The following is an 18328-nucleotide window of genomic DNA, read 5'->3' as shown; positions in this document are numbered from 1 at the left end:
CCAAAAGACGCCTTTCCTGGTATCAGCCTCCTAGCAGGTGTTCTCTCTTCTTCTTCACCTTATGTCTTTGCTATATTCGTAAGTACATCGTTGAGTCTCTTAAAATTCACGGACCTTATTGACGTGGCAGAATTTCTCTCTTGGTTGGCCCATGGGGCTGGTAGAATAGATAGGAGGACACGGGCGTCACACGTCTCCCTGGAATTGAGTGCTAGGGAAGTGGTGTCCACAGAGCCCTGCAAGCTCTTGTGTGTGGTTGTGTGTGTGTGTAAGTGTTGGGAGGATGCGTGGAATATTATCTAGGCTGTTTCATGGTGTGAATACACAACTGTGAAAGTTGCCAGTGTCATCGAGCAATCATCCCCGAGATTGCTCCTGCAGAAACCTAGATACCAGTTAGATTACTGGAAGTTCCTCACAAAAAGGTTTGGATGGGTTTTTTTTTCCTGTTTACCCAAAGCTACACTGAACACCGTAACTGTTTATTAATTTTCTCTGACAACATTCAGACTCTCTGCCCACAGCATGATCGAAATATCTGCTCATGGGACATACTAGGATGAGCTTCAAATATGATTCTTCTTATGAAATAACCATTTATCTCATAAGATAGAATTCATTCATACTCAAGAAACCTGAAGACAGTTCCAGAACATTTCTAATGCATCTAGGGCCCAGGGGAAAAAAATTGTAACTGGATGGGTGCCATTTTGAAAAAGTTGACAGACCCCGAAGAGTGGATTTTTCATGTAAGAAGCTTTTATGTTGTGTTCCAGAATTTGAATCCACACTTTGGGTTTGTTGTTGTTTTTTTTCTTGGTGTTTACAGTGTCTCACCTTGTTAACATGGACAGGGAAGATTTGTTCTATTGCTCTAAGTCTCCCACCTTAATTGAATGTGAAGGAACTCTTTCTACACTAGGCAGTAAAGGTTTAAATAAACTTTTTTTTCTCCAATTAAATACATCTTTGAAAAAAATAAAGCACTGCCTTTAGAGTTTGAGTGACTGCATGGCCTGAGGGATCATGTCTGCTCTCACCTTCCTGTGCAGCCCGTGGTCCTGCCCCGCTGCGTCCTTGCTCACGTTCACAGAGGGTCCCACACATGGCCACATCTCTTTTCCTCTAAGAGTTTCTTAATCTTTAATTTCTCCCCGAGAAACCTAAACAAAAGATAAGCTTGTTGAAAGATAGAACACCCAAGTAAAACATGGTTGAATTTCCAGAATTCATCTATGGTATACTTTAAAATGAGTCACTCTTATCCTGAGTCAAAGTTAGACACAACTTGCTCTCAAAGAAGTACCTCAGTCAGCATATATTATTTGTTTTATTGGCATGTAATTTAAAAAATTTCCATCGATATTTCCTATAGCTTTCTCATACTAAGCTCTTGGCTTTTTCACTATCTCCTCTTCCCTTTTGAATTAGAGGTGGATTTCCATGGAGAAGTCTATGCTTGGAAGGAAGGGGAAAAAAAATTTTTTTTTCTATTTGGGCCCAAGCCCTAATATAATCCAGAAAAACGATGGTGACAATTCATGATATTCTTTCTTATATTTTGTCTTTTTTCTTTTTGCAACTTGATGAATTCCCATAGTTGGGGCATGTGAATAATTTCTCCTGGCATGGAAGGTATACGTGGCAGAAAGATATTGTGAAATTACACCTTGAAAACAATAAAAGGGAAAGAAAATATGTCAGCAGAACAGAGAGTGAACTATTGCTCCCATTAAAGTCTGTCTCCTGCACTAGTTCTGAATCTTTTACGGAGAAGTAAATCCCAAAGCCAGGACATCTGAACTGGGGAAAGAATTTCCCTTGGAACTTATTTCCTCCTTTGAAAATTCCCTGATCACTTCACAGGGAAGAGGTGTTCTGACATGGTCTTTGTTCCGGGAACCAGGATTTTCCCAATGGCTGCACAATCCTTCAGCCCACACTTCCACTGTGGTTGCTAAGGCTTTTAGATCTTCACCACCTATCCCAGGGCTTAGTACACGAAAGTGGGCTAATACCAAAGTTCCTAAAGATTTGATGAGGAAGAGGCAGCTGAGTATGGAAGTGATTACAAAATAGTATCCTACTTAAAAAGTTGCTGAGCAGAAACAAAGATACAAACTTCCCAGTTCACATTGGAAGTTAGTACAGTTTTGATTGCAAAACTTGCAAATTTTTATGAAAAATAAAAAGGAACTTCGCATCAAATTCAATTATGTATGTTGATTCAAAAATATTAATAAATACTATATTACCAGGGGAGAGAACAAGGTCAATTAATAGAACACAAAAATGGTCCAACAATAGGACAATTTTGCAATTATTTTCCTACATTGGAATAGGAAATTGGAAAAAATTAAAATACAGGCATATATTTATAAGATATATCCTCCTGAGCCACGTCCCAGGACCCAAACCCGTGCTTCTGAAAGGTTAATGTGCAAAGGCGTCTCTTAGGGATCAGGTTCTAGTTCAGAAGGCCTGGGGTGGAGCTGACATCCCGCGTTTCCAGCCAGCTCTCACGTGCCGCCCGTTCCTGGTCCGAGGACCACACGGAGAGAGGGCGCGTCCGCCTCGGGAAAGATTTCCTCTGGAAATCCCCTAAGCCATGCAGTGAATTGCAGCTCTCGGGTAGGAGCAAAGTCAGAACCAAGCTGGACATGAGTGTTTGGCTGTTGGGATGTTGAGCAGACGGTGCGCCGATGGCAGCGGACTCGCGCGCGTCCGCAGGGTGGCGGGGGCCACCGCGACCAGGAAGCAGAGGAGCTAGGAAATGGTCTGCGAGCCCGAGTTTTTCTCTCCTTCAGCGTCTCCGTCCTCACGTTTCCTTTCCTGCTCTGTTAATAATACTGCAAAAAGAACCGAGGCGACAGCCCCCGCCGTGCCGGAGCCCAAGCTGCCGCGCCCGTCTTCCCGGCCACCTGTCCCCGCTCGCCTGCGCCGCTCCTGGCCGAGCCGCGGGGATCGCAGACGTGGCAGCACGGATACCAACGGCAGAGAAGGGAGCAAAAGTGCAAGGAAGACCGGCAGCAAAAGTGGAGGTGCCGGGGATTGAACCCGGGGCCTCGTGCATGCTAAGCACGCGCTCTACCACTGAGCTACACCCCCGCGGGAAAGCGCTGTGGCCTGAAGTCTATTAAAGGGGAGCGCAGGCGCTTTGGAGCCGGTTTCCGCAGAAGCAGCCCTGGGCCCAGGGTCCCCAGTCTCGGATCCAGGACCTGAATCCCTGTCGCTGAAAGAAGAGAAACCACGTTCTGGACCGGAGGCCCGTAAGTATCCCGGATCTGTCCGCGCCGCCAGCGGAGCCCGGGACCAAGTCTTCTCTCGAGTCTCCTTGCTCTCCTTTCTCTCCTTTCCCCGCTCTCCAGGCTGCCAGAAAGCCACCAGGCATAACGTGGGGACACAGAAATAATGCGTGGGCACTGCCTGGGCTCCAGAGCAGAGGGCGACCGAGGAGGACAGGTGCACCGGGCGGAGGGCGAGCGGACACCGCCCCGGGCCAGGCTCGGCTCCCGCGAGGCGGCGGGGGCGGTGCACCTGCCGTCCACACCTGCGCCGCCTGGGCCGCCGCGTGGTGCTCGCCCGCACCGCGCCCCTAGCTGCAGCCGCGCGAATCCGGCCCAGCGCAGCCGCACGGGGCATGCCGCTCACTTAGGCGAAAGATGCACTAACGCAACGCGGGTCCCCAGTGCTTCTCCAACTAGACAGTGAGAAGTAAGAGAACCAAATACCCAGCTAGGACGTTAGAAAACGAGCAACAAAATAAACCAGAGGAACCAAAGTAAACTAAAAGAAGGAAGGGCTGCTCGAGGCAAACGCAGAAAACAATGAGTTTTTAAAAAGTGGAATAAACAAAGAAGCTAGACGTTTGAAAAGGCAACAAAATAGACCTCTAGCTAACCTAACTAGGAAAAAAGAAAATAAGTGCAAATACATAAAATTGAACTGACTGGAGAAAACAACCATCAAAACAAAAGAGCTTTTTTTAAAAATTAAAAGAAACATCATAGCACAACTCAGCAAATGATTTGAAAACTCAGATGAAGTGGATTTGTGAATACAGCTTATCCAAATTAATCCTTGTAGAGACAGGATTAAACAGACCATTTCTTTAGAAAAAAAGAGAAAATCGTTGAATAGGCACACCCCCAAAAGAGTATCAGGAAAATACTTTCACAAGCAAATTCTACCAAACTGTTAAATATCAGAAAATCATGATGCTCCTTAAATTATTCAAAGCAAAGAAAAAGAAGAAAAACTTTCTATTCATTACATAAAGTGAGTATAACATTTACCACAAACTTTCTCAGTTTGCACCAAAAATTAAAACTACAGGCCTATTTCACATAATACAGATGTCCAACTGGGGGTTATTCCAGAAATGCGGAGATCACTCATTATTGAGAAAGACATCGACAAAGATTCTCTTCTCCACTGAACTCTACTCAGCGTCCCCTGCACTCCTTTCCAACTGGGTCTGGACCTGTGGACTTCATTTCTTCTCTGCATGGTTCAGTTTCAGCAAGAATCCTTCCTTGGGTCAGCTAGAGTCACCCGTCCTCCACATCTGATGACCCCCAATTTCTAACTGGGTTCCTCCGTCCTCCCCCAGGTGATGTAAGATCACCTTGGCCTGCTTCCAACAAGGATCCTGTTAGGTCCATTTAGCCAGAATCCACCCATCCCCCTGATGTCTCCTCTTAGTAATTTTCTATCCACCAGTGGACCCCCACTCCACTCTTGGCTATAAATTCCCCCTTGCCAAATACTGTATTTGGAATTGGTCCCAGTTCTATTCTGAGGCCTCTTCCCCCTATTACAATATTCCTGAACAAAATCTGTTTTTCCTGCTTAGCTCCTATCCAGCTCTGGCTTATCTTTAACAACATTAATATAGAACATTGACCATCATGTTGAGAGAGGAAAGGAGAAAAAACATACATGGTTATCTCTATAGATTCAGAAAAAGCGTGTGACAAAAGACAACATATATTTAATATTGTAGTGGGTTGGATAGTGTCCTCCAAAAATTCACATCCACTTGGAACCTGAAAATGTGACCTTTAGAAATAGGGTGACCTTATTTGTGACCTTAATTAGAAATAGGGTCTTTGTAAATGCAGTGAGTTAGAAGGAGATCGTATTGAAATGTGGTGAGCCCTAAAGCCACTGACTGATGTCCTTATAAGACGAGGGAAACATGCAGACCCAGAGACGCGCTGCGGGAAGGAGGCCATCCCGCGATGCTGGCGGAGACGGGAAGTGGAGGACTGCCAGGTGCCTCCCGAAACTAGAGGAGGCAAAGGAGGCCTCCCTAGAGACTCAGCGGGAGCAGAGCCCTGCGGACACCTTGATTTTGGACTTCTGGCCTGGAGAACTCTGAGAGAATAAATCCGTATTGTTTCAAGTCACCCAGTTTGTGGTAATTTGTGAGAGTAGCCCTGATAAACGGACACAAATATGCTAAAATCACTCAATAAAATAGGCATTGAAAATCACTCAATAAAAGAGGAATTGATGGACACTTCTCAGCATGATATTTTTTGTCCCATGTTTTTGGTGTCCTAGTCCTCATGTATTCTGAAACAGCCCCCCACTCCACTTCACATCGAATCTGTGGGGTTATGAGAAACAGAATAATGATACAGTATAGATAAGAGACTTTGATGATACAGAGGACAGAACTCCAAGCGCCTGTTTGTCTGGGTGTGAGACTCCATGTCTCTGGGCCTCTACTGAAAATCGGGAATGAGTTGGAAATAATCTGACTAAGCAAGAGCCAATCATTGATTCTACATACTTTACTTGGTTCTATGGCGAAAGCTTTGTTGTCTTTCTATTTTCTGGTAAACCACTAAAAGGAGATTCTGATTTAAAACCTACCTGACCCTCTTTAGCCCAGTGGCCTGAAGCACGGCTCAAAGTAGAGGAGAAGCTGCTTTAATTCACTGCGTTCAGTCAGTAGGGCTGGTGACTCAACCTCAGGGTCATGAGTTTGAGTCCCATTTTGGGGATAGATTCCTGAAAAAAATAATACAAATACAGTAATTTGAAGAGTCACATGTACCCCAGTGTTATAGCAGCAATAGCCAAACTATGGAAAGAGCCCAGACGTCCATCGACGGATGACTGGATGTGGTGTACACACACACACACACACACACACACACACACACACACACACACACTGGAATATTACTCAGCCATCAAAAAGAATGAAATCTCACCATTTGCAATGACGTGGTTGGAACTGTAGGGTATTATCCTAAAGTGAAATAAGTCAATCAGAGAAAGACAAATACCTTATGATCTCACTCATATGTGGAATTTAAGAAACAAAACAGAGGATCATAGGGGAAGGGAAGGAAAAATAAAATAAGATGAAAACAGAGAGGGAGAGAAACCATAAGAGACACTGAACTCTGGGAAACAAATTGAGGGTTGCTTGGGGGGGTAGGTGGGGGATGGGTAGCTGGATGATGGGCGTTAAGGAGGGCACTTGATGTGATGAGCACTGGGTGTTATATGCAACTGATGAATCACTAAACTCTACCCCTGAAACTAATAATACACTATATGTTAACTAAACTGAATTTAAATAAAGAATTTTTTAAATAAATTTTTTTAAAAATCTGAAAAAAAACACCATACACAGCACCCAAACCCTAGGTTCCTCTCCCTTCATTGTCCCAGAGACCAAAGCGGTCATCTTCACCTGGAGCTGACTGTGTGTCTAGGTCGGTGCGCTCGCCGCCTTCAGCAGCTGTCCTCGGGGCTGTAGCACTTGCTGCGTCCGTAGTCTGCATAGATGGTGTGCGTCATGGTTCTGCCGAAGGGAAGCCTAGCACCCGTTAAACACAGTTCAGAGGGGGGAGGTGGGAAACAGCGACACAGAGAAGAGTCTTCTGGTTCACCAGTTTTTGTGAGCTGTGAAAAGACATGCATTGTATGAGCAAGACTATATAAAATGGAAGTTCTAAAATAGAATCCTGTTAGGATTCATGCCAGAACGGGCTGTCGCCTGTGCCCACTGCCAAGCTTTTCAGGGGCAAAAGGTCTAGTGAGGTCAGACATGAGTGTATTTACAAGCTGGTGAAGGAGATGGAGGTGACCAGAGTTATCTGCTAACACGAGTGTACTAATGAGCCTCATTGATCTCTTCATCAGACAAAGGGGGACTATCTCCCGACTGCCACGTGCTGACTGATAGTCCCCGTGAACAGCTGTGATGTGGCAGTGGTTCATATCTTTAAAAATTCAAGGTGTACTTCTTTAAATTCAGTAAAGGACCCTACCTACCCCTTTGCCAACATCTACTCAGATGGTGGGACTAATAGTTCTAATGTGAGCAGGAGAACCTGCTAGAAGTTAAGGGTTAACATCTACGTTGAGAGTACGTGAGACTGTGATGCTGAAATGCTGTGATATGGGGTCATGGAGATTTTCTTGAATTGACATAGCTGACACATAGTGTTACCTTAGTTTCAGGTGGACAAGAGGTTCTGTACACATTACGCTGTACTCACCACAATGGAAACAGATTTTTAACTGTCTTGGGAAACTCAGTTAAAAATTGGAGGGGCACCTGGGTGATTCATTGCTGAGACTATTGATCTCAGCTCAGGCCTTGAACTCAGGGTCATGAGTTCAAGCCCGGTGCTGGGGTCCATGCTGGGCATGGAGCCTACTTAAAAAAATTGGAAAATGTTAACGATTTATTAGAGGAAAATCAACCTCTGAAAAAGTTCAGTTGTGGATCTTGAAGCCTATTCTAAAGTGAGACCGTTGGAAGCTAGAGAAAATTCCCTAGACACCTGCTCTAGGTATGTAAAACAGTTTCTCCATGTGACTTTGAGATTCGCGAAGGACATAATCAAAAACAACAATCTACCATCGCAGAGAGTTACTACTGGCCCTCTCAACTCATCCACAGCGCATGACTGTGATGTGCCCACGACGGCCGTCAGATGGCGCCTACACCATTCTGCGGAACTTTGAAGGGTCTTACTGAGAAAGCCCTGGTGAGGACAAGGACAGCTTCCTCCAGACCTTTCAGTTGTTGTTAGGAAAAGTTTGCCCACGCGCTCTTTCGGTGGCTGAATCTTTTCTATCTCTACTTATCATAACCCCCCCCCCCCAAAATCAAAACTAAACTAAAGCTGTGGTGCAATTCTTAAGATTCTCCCGTTAAAACATACAAGAGAGAAACATACAGAAACTGAGAAAGCCATTCAAATAAAACATTTTCAGCTTCTCAGAAGAGCGGTCTTTATCCAAAAATTCTACCTTTAGTCCTATTTTAAGAGAAACTGAGGCATGTTAAAATGTTTAAGAGTTTATTTGAGCAAAAACGGATTCGGGTCAGCCAGTGGCACACTGGCCTTCCCACCCCCACCCCCCAACAAGGTGGGGGGACAGACTGGACACGGAGAAGCCCCAGAAGCAAAGAAGGCAGTTATTTGGTTGGCTAGAACGCCCCGGTGGCTGTGATCGGTTGTCCTTATTGTTTCTGTTTCCAAACCTTGAAGCACAGATGGGCTTCGTTTTAATCTGCTTATGCAGGCATCAGAGCCCCTCCGTCTACTGGCCTCCGTGTGTAATCGCATCAGAGCCCCTCCGTCTACTGGCCTCCGTGTGCAATCGATGGAAGAATCCTAAGATAACGGGACCTACGCTGCAAAGGCCTCGCAAACCCTTCGCATACAGCACTGTGAGAGGACCCTGTAAAGTTCAGATTGACTTCTTCCTCTGACACATTCTACCCTGTCGCTGAGGGAGTTCAGCACATGCTCCAAGTATGGCACTTGGGCGTATTAAATATTTTAAGCTGAAGGACTCTGAGAAAACAGCAAAAGCAAGAAGGTCCCTCTGAGCTCCCCTATGGCCCTTCTTCCCTGAAACAGGTCCTCAGAGGGGACCTGTGAGAGACACCCTCCCTATGATGGAAAGGAGCATCCTTACTTCCAAAGACAAAGGGATGCCAAGAAGACCCCTAAAAACAAAACTTGCTGAGTTCCCCCCCCCCCCAATTTACTACACTTTCCTCATACTCCTTACCCTCTCCTAGGCCTGCGTGACTGCCCTCTCTGCAGTAACCTGGCAGAAGGTACCCAGGGCTGTGTCTTTGGGCTTCATCTCCTGGGCAAGGCTCTCATGTAAACAAATACCCCCTTAAACTGTGGAGCATGCACTCCCTATCGTGCTTACCCTGGGGCAACAGGCGGTATGCCCTGAGGCCTCCCCGGGCCATGTTTCCTCCTCTGCATATGGAGTCCACACTCCATTTACCCGGGCCCCTGGAATTCTCCGCCCAAACAGCCCTATCGTCCCTTCTTCCAGGGCGTACCCAGGCCTCTTCTCTGAGGCCGTCCTTCTGAGGGCGGCCCATGCCGTTGGCACGCATGCTCCCAGGCCCCACAGCTGGCCCTGGACTGGCTCTTTGCCAGGGGTGTGTTTGAAGCTTGGAAGTGTGTGTTAAGCTGTTCACACACGCAGGTGAAAAGCCCTGCAAAGTGCGGGATGGAGCCAGGAGTGGTAAGAAAAGGGCATGGGGGCTGTGTCTTTACTTTCTGATTCCTCTCCTTAATGTATCTTTCAAAATGAGCCAAGCAAGTGCGTCTTCCAGTCAGATAAGAAGGATTTTTAAACAGACCCGAAGCTTGCTTTATGCTTTAAAAGTTCCTGTAATTAAAGTCAGGAGCAGCGAGTCACAGAAATGCACAGAACGTATAACGGCAGAGGGAGGGGGTGAGAGACAGACGCGGAAAGGAAGGCGCGTGTCCCCGGAGGAGGGTGGTACGGCTGCAGAAGAGAGAGCCTGGGCAGCTGCGGGGAACTTCCCGGCACGGCGCCCTGCTTCTCTTCTCGCCTTCCCCTTTGTGCGCGTCTTCTCTTCGGTCATACTGCGATCTGGCACTTCTGTGCCGCGCTAGCTGATTCGGTGCCGCGCGTGCTGTCGGGCTCGGGGAATCCGCAGAAACAGGTGCTGCAGACCTGGCATCCGGGGTGCCGCCCCGGGCCTGGAGCAGAGACGCGTGCGCTCTCCTTTTCCTGTGAGTTCAGAGAACTGCAAGAGGAGGAAAGAACGAGAAAAGAGGCGCGCGGCAGACACAGTTTAACAAACGATGAGGCCGCCAGGCTGGAGTGCAAGCAAAAACGGATTCTCAAAAGTGGAGGTGCCGGGGATTGAACCCGGGGCCTCGTGCATGCTAAGCACGCGCTCTACCACTGAGCTACACCCCCTTGCACTTGGAAAGCGCTTGGAAACTCTCCTATGGCTTCTCGCCACCGGTTGCCGCCGCGACGAACGGCGGTTCGCCGCGTAGAGGTCAGCCCTAGGACTCTCCGTCCTAGACTGTCCTGCGGCCGGGCTCCCCGTCTGGTCCGCAGACCTCACTCCGTCGCCACCTGCCGGGGACGCGCGGCCGGGCGCAGGGCGAGGTCTGCGAGGGGCCTCCGTGCGGGGAGGGGGGCCGGAGAGCCGAAGGCAAGCAAGATGGGAGGGGAACTGCGCGCGAGGGGCACCTGCCGCGGCGAGACGCAGACGGCGCGGACCCGGGAACCGCGGGGAAGGAGCCGCTCGCGGGCGCGGCGGCCCTGCAGCGCCCTCTTCCGGCCGGAGCCTGACCCGACTGCAAAGACGCGGAAGGCGGGCGTTGTCGCGGGAGGCTGGGTCTGCAAAGGCCGCTCACCGCACAGCGGGCTCCAGACTCCCTGGACAGCGGTGCTGGGTGGGCCGCGCCGCAGTGCGCCGCTGTGCATGCGGATTATTTCCAGGGGAAGGCCATCAAGCCCCAACGGACTCGGGAAGGACTGTTGATCGCCCGCTTAGTTGACCGAAGAATTCAGACGGGGAGCCTGCCCCGGGAGGAGAGCTGTCCCGCAGGCAAGCTGGTTTGAACCCAAGACAGACTTCTCTGCACACCGGGCAGAGCTGTATTAGCAAGCATTGACCCTTGCTATCTTTTTGTGAATTGCTTTCCTTGCCCTCGAAGTCCCTAAGTCTCGGCATCTGAAGAACGGCTGCTTTCCGTCCCCGGCATCGCTAGCTCTGTCCCCATCTGTATCTGTCTGGGCGCGGAAACCAGCCTGTGGTCGTCGGGCAGCAGGGCCGGGTGGGGAGTGGGCCTCCTGACTGCAGCACCGGCTCTGCGGCTCGCCTCCCCCTTCGCGTGCTTCGTTGGGAATCTTGCGCAGAGAAACCACAGAGTGCACGCAAATGCGTATGGTTTACAAGATTCTCAGAAAAACGCGAAGTTTCTGAATGTAGGCCTCTGAGCGCATTGTACTGACAGGATCCGAGGTTCAAGCTCTATCCATGGGCGTGCAAACCACGTCTTTCTCCTCCAAGGGAGGAGCTGTCGAGCCGGGCTTGGCCCTGGAGGCCTTACACGTGCCTCTGGCCCTTCTGCTGCTCACACGCAGCTGAGACTCGAAGCAAATCCCAGGAGCAGAACTGGGGGGATAAAGGCAGAGCCAGGGCTGCCACACGATTGCACAGCCAGTTGCTCAACGTTTGATTAATCATGGACCCGGTCCGTCCGGCTCTAGAGAAGGAGGCCTGGTGGGTGGTACCGGCGTTTGTCCAGTGGAACAGGGCGAAGGCCTCAACCAGCAGAGTCTGCGGAGATGGAAGGATAGGACCTTCTGAACAGAAGGAAGGGCTTAGAGTCTCCAAGTTGAAGACATAGCGTGCCCTCACGGGATGCACACCCATTGCTTGAGTAATGTGGGTGTCCCTGTCTTTCACCAGGCTAGTGAGCTGGGAGCAGTAGGGTTTCTGCTTCGTTACTTGTTTTTATTTGTGGTCAGTGGGATGGGACTTCTCTGTTATTTCCTTCTTCTTACATAAACACTTGTTGAAATCGCTTTCCAAGCCCAAGTTGGAGCCACTCCTGCCAGGGGGTGTCTCCTCAGCAAACCGAAATTTCGGTAACTGCCACATCCCTGTGAATGACCTGCTTGGCCAGAACTGCAGATATCCGGTGATTCCCCAAACACCAGGCCAACTCTGGGCCTTCTGGCCCTGAACAAGGTTGACGTGGCCCCAGCCAACCAGCAAATTGTTGTTTTTCTCTTCCTTGTTCTTTAGTCTTCATGCTATAAAAGTTCCTGCCTTTTACACCATTTTGCAGTTCTCTGCAAGGAGACTATCCATTTCACGAAGAGTTAAAGTTTGTTTGTTTCACCTCAATGGTTTTCCTTAATCATTTTTTAAACACCAGAAAAGCATCTTGAATTCAGCAGGAGGACTTGGAGATCTGAGCTTCCCGCCACACTTCCCTCACGGGCCAAGGTTCTTTTTCACTCTCTCTTCCCAGGATGCTGTGCAAGAGTGGAAATGCAGTTCACATATGAAAACAACTTCAGGGGTGCCTCGGGGGCTCAGCGGGTTAAGCATCTGACCCTTGGTTTCATCTCAGGCCATGATCTCAGGGTCGTGAGATTGAGCCCCACAAGGGCTTCCCACTCAGTGCAGAGTTTCCTTGGGATTCTCTCTCCCTCTCCCCTGCACTGTCTCTCAGATAAATAAATCTTAAAAAAACAAACAAACAAAAAGTCTTCAAGGATTCACCAAATGTAACAACAGTTTGAAAAATATGCTTGGCATTGCCAACAATAAGTTGTGAGGAAAAAACAAAAAACCAACACCTTTTCTAAACTATATTGAAGAAATAATTTAACCATGTTAGAAGACTGAATTATCTATTTCTCTCTAAGGAGAATAATACTACAAAACTGTTGTTATGTGAAAAGTAATAAAAATAATGCAGCTAAATAACATAGAAAAAACAGAGGTATATTAATAAGTTAACTTTTTGTGATGTTTGTGGAATTCATCAACATTTCAAAATTTGTAATTTGTTTCAATTTATTTTCTTACTCTAAATAAATATTTACTTTCCTAGCTAATTTTGTATTCACACTTTTGTATTTTTTTCCTAAAGATGGCTCCCAATATTATATAAGCATTGGTTCCGGAAGACGGGCATCTGCCCTGCCACTGAATTTTAAAAATCATGCATCTTGGGACATCTGGGTGGCTCAGTTGCTTAAGTGTCTGCCTTTGGCTCAGGTCGTGATCTCAGGATCCTGGGATCAAGCCCCGCGTCGGGCTCCCTGCTCCGTCTGCTTCTCCCTCTCCCTACTCTTGTGCTCTTGCTCTCTCTCTCCCTCTTAAATAAATAAATGCAATCTTTTTAATAAAAAAATATAAAAATCACGCATGTTTACCCCAAACATTGTTACCCAAAGCAGAACATTATGATTGATATAGATATATAAGGAACTGAGAGTGCATGCTGTGGCGGCCAGGTGCTGAGGTGCTGGGCTTCAGCTCTCCGGGGGCTCCCCTCTGCCAGCTTGAGTCCTGCTCACAGCAGCGTTGCTTTCTAACCTAGCTGCTGCTAAGAGTTCTTTGCGGCCACGGTACCACTAACTGTTTGACTGTGTTGGCCACGAATTGTTTGACGTCATGTTGGGAAACATTAGTACCAGGAGCGGCACGTTGTGCCCAGTCCTGCTTAGCAAGGGAAGGACGTATGGCCAATTTGAAGCTCAGCTTCTGACCTCAGTCTCGACTTTCTTTTCTTGCTAGAGAAGAACATTCTCAAAGCTGAGGTACTCCGACTTGAAATAATTTCTTATTGGACAATTCTGTAACGCAAAAAGGAAATAAGCCTGATTACTAACACAACATTATAAAAAATTTAAAAAATAAATTGTTTGTTGAGGAAAAATAAATGAATATAAAAAGAGAAAAGAAGCCTGACATTACTGGTTTTCAGGGAACTTGAGCTGCCCGTCATTACCCCAGTTGGTTCCATCAGCAGTTCTCACGTGTCTTATCTGAACAGCTTCACGTCTCGCATAGAACGCACAGCATATTCAGGAGATAGTAACAGTTTTCAGAAATCCTTGAGCAGCTGGTTAAAGAAAAGCAATGTGGTCACCTAAATGATGGCAGGCTGTGAAATAACATTATGTACACTTCCAATAGCATTTACGGTGTTCTGCAGTATATTTTTAAAAATTACGTTTTCCTCATAGGGGAAGGGAACGAAAAATAAAATAAGATGAAAATAGAGAGGGAGGCAAACCATAAGAGACTCTTAACTCTGGGAAACAAACTGAGGGCTGCTGGAGGGGAGGTGGGTGGAGGATGGGGTCACTGGGGGATGGGTATTAAGGAGGGCACATGTTGTGATGAGCACTGGGTGTTATATACAACTGATGAATCGCTAAATTCTACCCCTAAAACTAATAATACACTATATGTTAACTGCATTGAGTTTGAATAAAGAGTTAAAAAAAAATAAGTTTTCCAATTCATTTAAAGTAGCTCGTGTAAACTTGACTCCAAAACTTTCCAAAGCTGAATGAAAAGGAAACAGAAGACTGATCTCATTCATGTGTATTGTTGCAAAAATTATGAACAGACTGTTAGCATGTTACAGTGAACACCGTATTGAACTAATACTTTCCCAGGAACGTGAGAATGATCTATCATCAGGAAAAAATTCTTTATTAAGGTGAATTAATAGCTTGAAGGAGAAAAAATGAAATGATTTCGGTAGGTGTCAAAAGGAATTTGGAAAAATTCATAATCCAAATTGGTGCAGCTACTATGGAAACAGTATAGAGGATCCCCAAAAATTAAAAACAGAACTACCATATGATCCAGCAATTCCCCTTCTGGGTATTTGTCTAAAGAAAGCAAAACACAAAGTGGAAACGGTATCTGCACCCTATGTTTGTTGCAGCATTACTTACAATAGCCAGGATATGAGAAAAAAGCTTATGTATCCATTGACAGATGAATGGATGATAATATCACATTTTATTTATATATATATATATGTATATATGTGTGTGTATAGATAGATAGATACAAAATGGAATATTGTCCAGCCAGAAAGAGAAGGAAATCCTGCCGTTTGTGACAACAGGAATGGACCCGGAGGCCTTTATGCTGAGTGCAATAAATAGAGACACAAATACCATTATGATCTCATTTATAAGTAGAACGTAAAACAAACAAAACAACCCAAACCCTCATACAGACAGAGAACAGATCAGTGGTTGCCAGAGTGGGGGCAAAATAGGTTAAAAGGTACAAACTTCCAGTTATAAGACAGATAAGTCCTGGGGATATAACGTATGGCATGGCGACTAAAAAGGAAAAAAACTCGAAAATCAGAAACTTTCCCAGGCAGATTGGAGAAGACTGTTTCTGTGCTGCTACCATATCCTAAAACCAAAACAAGATTGTCCTTATGAATCCAAAGCCAACATCATATTGAAAGAATAATGTGGTCAGTCTAGTCTAACCGAGTACACGAACAATGAAGGGAAGAAAGAAAAAGTACAAAATTGAGTTAGGAGAGATGTAATGATGTCGAGATAAAAATCCAAGAGAATCCAGTAAAGAGTTTAGACGTCAGATGTTCAACGTGATGTGATGAACACTGGGTGATACACTCAACTAATGAATCATTGAACATTATATCAGAAACTAATGATGTTCTACACCTTGGCTAACTGAATTTACATAAAAAATTTTTTTAAAAAGAAGTTCAACGTTACTTCCTCCGGAATGTGACCACCTGTTTCTAAAGAGTGCTACTTAATTGTCACGCAAACCTTATTCCCAGCTTGGACCTGCAGTCCACCTTCAAATTTCTAAATTTGTTTGTTAGGGGTATTAAGATTCTTCCCATCTGTATTTTCACTCTTTGACCAAAAGATTATTAATAAAATCACAAACTCTAGCATATTCTTTGTCTCAGAATTATGTCTCAATTGGTTTTGTTTCTGCCTTTTGGGCCATAACAGAACTGGCAGGTCTATAGTTTGCTGGGCTGTATGTCAGTCCTACTCCCCACCCCCTACCCTCCCTATTGCCCCCATCACCCTTTCAGGGAAAAGCTCCCAGATTTTCAACCATACGTTTCTGTTTTAGTGGAAAGCAGCATTCCTTTGCCTCCCTAAGGAACTGAGGGGCATGTCATGGTCAACAAAAATGCAGAAACTTTTGCAGCCCTGTGATTTAACAAATTGGGATTAGACAGCTATAGATAGCTATAGATGTAAATATTATAATGTAGGAATGTCTTTCCTTTTTTCCCCCTTCCTTTACATTTCCTTGTTTGCTCTCTGAAGTATAAATTCTAAGATTTTAGCCCTAAAGTTACTTTTAAGAGTGCAAATATGTTGATTTCTAATTATGAATGGGGGAAGGAAAATTTGTTAATCAGGCAAAGGAGGGGAAGGGGAGAGAGAGAGAAGTTAGGGTCCAATAGATTTAGGGAGAACGTGTGAAGCTTTTTTTCAGTGAGCTTTGTGGCAAGTGGGCCCAGCCATTACTTAGGTTGCTGAAAACAGAGGACACATTCGTCTCTGTCCATCCAGCCCACCCCAGGGCTCAGGCACTTGCCCTGGTCAATACTAGCAGTCTGGGAAGCCAATCTACTGGAAGATTGCCTTGAGCAAAGTATCCACATAACGTTGAATCACTAAATAGCTCAGTTGGCAGAGCATTAATTAGACTGGAGGTTTGAAGTTCCGTGGCTAGATCTTGCATTTCACTGAAATTATTTTCTCACGGCCCTATTCTGAAAGTAATTGACTGAGGACCCCCACTCCTTGCAGAAATAAATATGTTAGAGTGACAATGCTTGGTGAACAGGAATTGCAGATCTTTCACCTTTTACCCAAGGGATATGGTGGGGTTCAGGGCATGATCCCCCAAAAATGGCAGAAGCCATTTCTCCCACCCGCGAAATAGGTCATAAAACCATCTAGTGAGAGGCCCCTTCCCTGTACTGAGAGGAAAGGAATGTCCAGAACAAAGGAAAATCAAGAATCCTAACGAACAGGCTTTGCTAAGCCTCGCCCAATTTACTACACTTACCCCATACTTTTTGGCCTATACCATTTCTCTCTGGCTACCCACTCTTCATCAAACCCAGCATAAAAATATTCAGATCACACCGTTTCTTAGGGTCTTCACTTCCTCATGAAGGCGCCCATGTCACCCAAAACTTACATCCAATAAATTTGTATACTTTCTTCCTGTTAATCCCTTTGTCCTTTTAATTCTTGGACACAGCCCGAGACCCAGGGGTCACTTTCCCTCCCCTGCACTACCTTCCTAAACTGAATTGGGATGTTTCTGCCTCTTTTTGTGCTCTGCACCTATTTCTATAACCCACGTGTTATTAGGACACGTCTTGCTCTCCTTCTGGGACACCCTCTGCGCGGCCGCGCGTCTCTCCCTGGCCCGGGTGCCTGGACCCCAGCCCTCCCCAGCAGGCACTCCAAAAATGCTGACGGGAGGGTTGGGCCAGAATGTGGGTTTTGCCTTAATCCCCAGGGAAGATACTGCTGGAGAAAACCTGCAGACATGGGCGACGTTGGCGGGAGAGGCCCTCTCCGTGGGAGAGTGGGAGAGCGGAGGGGAGAACTTTGCTCTGACTTGGGTTTGCTTCAAACAACTCGTCATTTTCAAGGGACCCAACCATCGAGTCTCTGGACAGACGGGGGTTACTGCTTTACTTCTAGGGTTGGACGATTCGCACCTCCCCTGTTCCACCCACACTCCTGGTGGCCGTGAAGCTTTTCCAAACCGCTGCTGCTCGGTGGACTAAGCCGCAAACGAGTCAGGGGACACCGCCGCGTCGAGGACAGGTCACACGAGTTCCACTCCTTGTCCCCGGAGCTCACAGACGCAGAGCGGCCGGCCTTCCTCCGGGTTTGTGTGGCCTCCCCGGCCCGCAGCGCCCTCGAAGCCTCCAGGCGGCCCCCGGCGGGCCCCGGCAGGTGGCAGCATGAGCCCCGCGCAGCTGCACCCGCTCTCCGAGCATCAGTCAACGCCTTAGTGGTGCTCCCCTCCAAGCAGCCAGCCTGCCTTTCCTGACGTGCAGCTGTGCGCCCTCGCGGGCCCTGCACGGTCCGTGGCTCAGCTGTGCGTCCTCGCGGGCCCTGTACGGTCCGCGGTTCAGCTATGCGTCCTTGAGGGCCGTGCAGGGTCCGTGGTTCAGCTGTGAGCGCTGGCGGGCCCTGCACGGTCCGCGGTTCAGCTGTGCGTCCTTGAGGTCCCTGCACAGTCCGCGGTTCAGTTGTGCGTCCTTGAGGGCCGTGCAGGGTCCGTGGTTCAGCTGTGCGTCCTCGCGGGCCCTGCAGGGTCCGTGGCTCAGCTGTCGGTGGAGCTAACCTCGAACGACCAGCTCTGTGGTAGCAGCATCCCCAGCACCGGCCGCGGGAAGGACCCCTCCCCACCGCAACATACACTCTCTACACCCAACGTGGTAGAGCGGTCCTGCCAACT

General features: G+C 47.3%; 2 non-coding genes across 2 annotated transcripts; both read right to left on the bottom strand.

Annotated features, from left to right (window-relative positions):
- Positions 1-3036: 3036 nt before the first annotated feature.
- On the bottom strand, positions 3037-3108 carry TRNAA-AGC. The gene has a single exon. It is a non-coding gene; the product is annotated as a tRNA-Ala (tRNA).
- Positions 3109-10170: 7062 nt separating this feature from the next.
- TRNAA-AGC lies at positions 10171-10242 on the bottom strand. The gene has a single exon. It is a non-coding gene; the product is annotated as a tRNA-Ala (tRNA).
- Between the last annotated feature and the right edge of the window lie 8086 nt (positions 10243-18328).

This window comes from Ailuropoda melanoleuca, chromosome 5 (genome assembly GCF_002007445.2).
Source record: "Ailuropoda melanoleuca isolate Jingjing chromosome 5, ASM200744v2, whole genome shotgun sequence".
NCBI classification, from domain to species: Eukaryota; Metazoa; Chordata; class Mammalia; order Carnivora; family Ursidae; genus Ailuropoda; species Ailuropoda melanoleuca.
The sequence above is the reverse complement of the archived record's forward strand: the minus strand, read 5'-3'. Positions and strand labels throughout refer to the sequence as shown.